This window comes from Morone saxatilis, unplaced genomic scaffold (genome assembly GCF_004916995.1).
Source record: "Morone saxatilis isolate NCDOM2014 unplaced genomic scaffold, NCSU_SB_2.0 Contig2, whole genome shotgun sequence".
Lineage (NCBI taxonomy): Eukaryota > Metazoa > Chordata > Actinopteri > Moronidae > Morone > Morone saxatilis.
The window spans coordinates 16662506-16668992 of record NW_023339762.1 but is presented as its reverse complement, the minus strand read 5'-3'; positions in this window follow the sequence as shown (position 1 = coordinate 16668992).

Here is a 6487-nt window from a genome sequence, read left to right as displayed (position 1 = left end):
TTATATATTTAATTTCTGCCAATCTGTATTAAATAATGTTCTTATGAATAAACAAATGATAAAAACATACATTTTTAAATACATATAATACAGGAGATAAAAAGATTCTCCTCCAAAAATGAATTAAGTCAACAGAATGAACATGGATTTACTCCTGCGCGATGAAACCTGTAGTAAGAAATGTCATGTGATAGTTAGCTTACCACAATATTATTACACATCCACCTTATAGTAAACCCAGAGGACCTGAAACCAACTCTGTTTCGCTTCCTTAAAACTACAGATGAACCAATCCACAATAAAAACTGTAATTGATTGCTGCATGATTTAACAGTCCACTGTGATTCAGGGCAGCCCCCTCGTTCTCAGACTGGGCTGTGGCAGGTGTCCAGTGCAAAATGATCATCAATCGTAGACGCTCCCTCACTCTCGACCGGCACACTCCCACACAGAAATCCATCCCACACTTCTGCATGTTGCTTCCTACGTTCAGCCTGCTGGGAGAAACAAACCGTAGACTGTCAAGCTGACAGTTATATAGTCAGAAGCTTGAATCACACATACTGTGTGTTACAGAGCTAAAATCCCACCAAGCACTGATGTGCTCTACAAACACAACTGCAACAGCAACCTGTGTATGTGTTCAGGACATTTACTGAACATAGTTATCGTTCAGTTGCAGCGACTCCATCAATTCACTTTTCTTCTCTACTTTTTCCCCGAGTAATAAATCTTTAACTCTGCGGTTCCCAACCTTTTACAAACAAGCTTGTGACCCCTGAAGGCACAGTTGTACCTTAACCGCACATGTGTTTACAGTGACTCTACCTCTAGTCATTTTGAATTTGGGTGGAGCTATACTAGAAATTGCATGCCACGTGTGAACAATAATGATATAAAGGCGTATGTCACACACACCTCTTTGGACGTTGTTTGTTTACATTCGTGTTCCCAGAAGTCGGCCCCAGTCACCTGCCTCCAGCTGACATCATGTAAGTTGTGAAAGGCGGCAAGCTAGGATTGGCTGAGGAACCAGCGCGTAGTCTGTCATGTCTCTCGACCAAGTCACTGCAAGAGTCGGACACACTGACCCACTTAACAGACAGGCCCTTACCTGGCATTAACAGGTGCCGCAAAACTAAAGTGATGTCAGGGAGATGTTAATGAAACACATTCTGTACATTATGTCCACACAGTCTCTAACCAGGCAAGTGAAAAAACACCTGTGTGGGTGTACAACACGTGTGAATATATCAATGTCAACCTATGACCCCCCCATCGCATGTTATGACCTTATAGCCTCATATGGCTATATCTTCGAGCAGTATAACCACGTTTAAGTATTTTAAGAGCCAAGTATGCAAAGTAAGTGAAAATGTATAAATAAATAAATATAATCTTGTCTGACGCAAATGTTTTCTTGGTGTCCTGCAGAGGCCTTGTGGTTGAGAGACATACCATACCACTGTACCATACCCAGTTCTATTTACAGTCTGGAACATTAAGTGCATACGGTATATGTCAAACCCCTCTCTCTTTCTCTGTTTCCTCTCTGTACCTTTACTGCTGTATCACTATCTAACAGGCAAAATGCAACCATAATTTCCCTTTTAATCCCTTTAATCATTTGTAACCCTGCATATTTATTTTCTCTTATTATTGCAATAAGTTAATAGTCAGTACTGCATTAGATTCAGATCCGTTTCAGAGTTTAAAGAGAGAAGCAATAGGGTTGAAAACAAAGAAAACAATGCAGAAATGTGTGTGTGTGTGTGTGTGTGTGTGTGATTGTAAAAGTGTTGGTGTGTGTGTGCACCACTGTTTACATACAGTAGACGTGCAGGGACATGAGTCAGGTAGTAACAAGCAGTGGGTGGAGATGGCTCGGACTGGTGCCAGGAATGTATGAATGGAAAAGCCTGCAGACTATTGTTCTGCCCTCTGAAACAGCTGCTATTTATAGGATTTAGAAAAGGGTGGATTGTGGAATAGAAGCCCAACCCGTCTGCTGAGAGACACTGGGAAATGGGAGAAGTCTGAGTAATAACTGGGAGTACAAACAATGCTGCTTTACAGTAACTTTTCCTGTTTAAACTTACTAGGGGAAAACATGGCTGTACTACCTGTTATGTTGCAATGTTTACAGAAGAGAAGTTCTGTCTCGCTTTAAAGATATGGCTATCTTCTTTCAGTAGGTACACTATAAACTGCTGCTTATCAACATGTTTATGTTTATTCATTATGTATTGTAAGAAGTCCACAATGAAGCACAGCAGGAGACGTTTATCTTGCAGTTCAAGTTGTGGGATCAATATTCATAGTGTTATTGACTGTTAGGTGCTGACTGAGTAAATTACTGCAGACATTGTCTATTGGCATCATGTCTGCTTATTACAAAACAACTATCTTTCAGCATCTGCGACATGTAGAAGAAACTGCATGTATACTTATAAACATGAAGTGAGCACTGTAACACTGCATAGAATTCACAGAGGTTTATTTTGCAAAAATATTTGAGAATTTTAAATGAAAAAAAACAATTAAATAGTGATTCTTACAAGTTTTATATGCTTGCCCATGTATATTACATATTAAATATCGCTTCAAATGATTTATTTTTATAAGATAAAATCAAAAAGTGATGCTTAAAATTCATCATATTGGGAATTATTATGTAGGTAAATACATTTATTTGATAATAATGAAGGTAAATACAAGACTGAAATCACTAATGCCTGATTTACAGTTTAGTTATCGAGGTTGACAACACAGTAGGGCTAAAAGTGTATTTCTTTGTGGTCCTTGTTAGAAAGAGAAAAGGGACACGAGACCGATATAAACAGCAATATAACCTTATGTATAATATAAAATAGACAATCTACTGTGTATTTAATGTGCTGAGCAAGTCATCAGTCCTTATAGAGATATAGATCCATAACCTAAATAACCATAAAAAATAACCCTGCTTTATTTCAGTAAAATCAAATTTCAGGTGAAATTGCTTTTCAGTAAGCTCCAATACCTTACTGACAGTCAGCACTTATTCTGAGTGCGTTTACGTGTTAAGGTCCTGAATGTTTCCAGTATTTTGCAGCATGAACGGTGTTGGGACTGAGGAGACTCTGACTGGGACACAGAATGGGTAAGAGACATAAAACATTATGCTTATAGACCAACAGTTTCTGACTTTTGATGGCTCGCTGCACTTTTGGTCCCACACAGGGTTTGGGAAAGTTGTTTTTAATCTCTGTGCCACTACTGAAAACTCAAACTATAATTCAAACATGACCCACAGCTCTTAGTGCTGATTCAAGTACTCAGGATGCTTTCTTTAAACAAAGTCAGATTAAAAGAAAGTCAAATGATGGTTTTACAGTCCACATCTTATCTGTCATTAGATCTCGACATGCATCCGTAAATCTTAAGCCTTTCTCTTACGCCACAGCACTGGCCATGGAGACAGTTTCTGGGAGGATATGGGCAGCAGGCACAGTGCAGAGGGCCTTTCAGCTTATGCTGTGAAATTGAGATTGTGTGAGATACTGTAAAAACACTTGTCATTACACTCGTCAGCTGCTCATAAAGATCATTTTATTCAATCCCATATCTTTCAATTTTATTGATAATATGGGTACCAGGTTTCTTCAAGAGGACTGAGGCTGATAAATAACAGCTAAATAAATGACAGAATCAGGTTTTTTTGCCAAGTTTTCACATACAAGGAATTTGCCTTGGTACATTGGTGCATAGGAGTATAACCTTTGAGTTTGACATTTTATTTTGTCACCAACAGTTCAATACAAAATGAGAACATTTGTTGGAAAAGTCCACCAGCAAAAAGTGTAGGACACATGGTCACTAAAATGCAAGGTTGAATGTGAAGCGGAGAGCTTAGTTTGCTTAATTTATTTGATTTATTTTAAAAAGAGACACTCAAGAAACTTTCTCAGATGCTCTTAAATAATGCATGGACTTAAAATTTTACTCTTTGGATATTCAAAATATTCACATATCACACGTGCAAATTGTCCTACAAATGTCATTCAGGTAGATTAGCTGTTTCCCTCTGTTTCCTGTCTTTATGCTAAGCTATTTGCCCCCTGGCTCCAGCTAACGGACAGGTTATATGAGTGGTGTTGATCTTCTCATCTAACTCTCATCAGAAACTCTATCATCCACAAAATGTCAAAGTATTCCTTAAGGGCAACAACCGTGTTGAGTTTATTAGTTGCCCTTTTCCTTACCTCTTGTTGTCTGTTTCTTCCTAAACTACATGTTTCTTTCATCAACACTAATTCTCAAAGTGGAAATACAGCAGTTTCAAATGATCACTGAACTGTCACTTGAATACAATGAATGTAAGTGAAATGAAAGTTATCCTTCACTTTTATTCACCCAAACACATAGAAATACACACAGTATATAGTTTCCTCAACAGCATCAGACTGAAACCAGTACTCCAATTCCACTGCATGTTAAGACAGCTTCCTCCTTCATCCTAAGACCAAAGCTGTTTCCCTTAGACCCTTCTGGCATCAGGCGCTGCATCACTCAGCCATGCAGTGCTGCTGAGATGGAATTTCACCTGGAGGGAGCGGCCTCTGCAGAGGACTATCCTTAAAACTCACATATACTGCAAGAATATGTTTGTTTGAAAACTCCCAACATGTTTCCTATATGGTCAAGTCTTCCTCAGATAACCTAGGGACCATATTCAGTTTCATCATGTGTCAAGCAAAAAAACAAAGACACAGTTTTAAGATACTACTGTACTTCAGTTGCTGGAATAAAGCCATGTAATTAGAAGTCATCTGTGAAAAGTGTGATTTATTTTTAACTCACACTTTCCAGTGAGTCACCAACTGTGACAGAGTTTTCATCCCTCATTTCTTACATCCCTGACAAGAGGAAGAGTAATTGAGCAGTCAGACTTAAACAGTGCAGGTTTGCCTGCCAATATTTACTGCCATAGCCCATTTGCTTGCAGTTACACGGAGTGACCTGAAGTGAAGTTTCACCTCAAACACAATTTTCTCCCCTCAGACATCAGCAGAGATCTTCAGGGCACATAAGTACTACATGAGTGTAAGGACAGTCAAATGGCATTTTCAGCTTCAATGAGGAGTTACTAAAATGCCACCAGGCACTTTTTTTGATTGTGTCCTGTCTAAATATAGCGGGCTGCTGTCTGTTCTACATTTTAAACTATTTCATGTGCCACTCTGCTGTCTATTTTTACACTGGTATCAACGGAGGGAGCAGCGTGTGGTTTTAAAATAGAGTTATATTGTCTGTGCTGCTGGGGAGAGGGTTTCAAACATAGCATGCCAAGCCAAGGGATACATGTGCTTTTCTCCAGATGCAATGTTGCCTCAAGAAGTGGAAGAGGCTGCTGTTTACTCAGCTTTAATCCAACCTATCATTCCAGGAACATTACAAACATTAAATTCACAGACAAGTTACTCCACCCAGTCAAGGTGGCATTCTCAAAAGTGCTCATTTGTTGACACCAGCCCAACCTGCTTCAATGGAATGAGGCAGAAAATTTGCAGTGCAATACGCATGCATTCAGGGGGTGAAATGCTAATCTGCTCAAAACCAGAAAGACTTGTCAGATGGCATAGACACAGAGTCAGCGAAGAAGAAGCTGAACAAAGGGAAAAAACATGCATAAAAAGTTTTGAGTTACAAGTGGGGTAAAATGGAAACAATGGCAGGACAGAAAAGATTGCCCCAGGGAGCCGTCGAGAGGACATTTCAGTCAGGCTTCGACTAGTCACAGTTCTTTTCTTTTTTTTTTGACTGTCAAAACAATATTTGCAAACTGAACAACTTTCTCCCAAAGCAAGAAACCACAGAGCTGAGGCACTGTGTTGTCATCCACATGTCCGACCTGGAGCGACTGCACTGGGACTTTGTTGACTCACGTTCAAGCTTTTTTTTACCTTACAAGCCTAATTTTATAGTTTTATAATGATGTGAACCGGAAATATCCAAATGTCTCCTGAGAATACCACAAAGTACTTATTGTCGCAGGATAATCCCATGTTTGCTAAACTGAACTGACCCAAGGATGAGGGCAAACAGATCTGAACACTAAAATTCAAAAGTCGTTAAACAGCTTATCACAAGAATTACTGTAAACTTTGTATTTAAGAAAACACCTTATATAATCTTAAGCAGCAGTCACATGCCTCTGGATCGCTTTCTTTACACAATGTGCTACAGTTGAGCCCAAACACACAGTTTGTCTGCCCTCAGGAGATTCTTATGCACAGTCAATATGTTTGTTATTTTTTTATTTTATCACATCTGATGGTATTGAATCAACACAAAGATTGTTTGAGCTCTAAACTGGCTCTTTTTTTCCATGTACATCTGCTTCACTGTGGGCTTTCTGGGCCTAATTCAATTCAATTCAATTCAATTTTATTTGTATAGCGCCAATTCATAACAGAAGTTTATCTCAGGACACTTTTCAAATAGA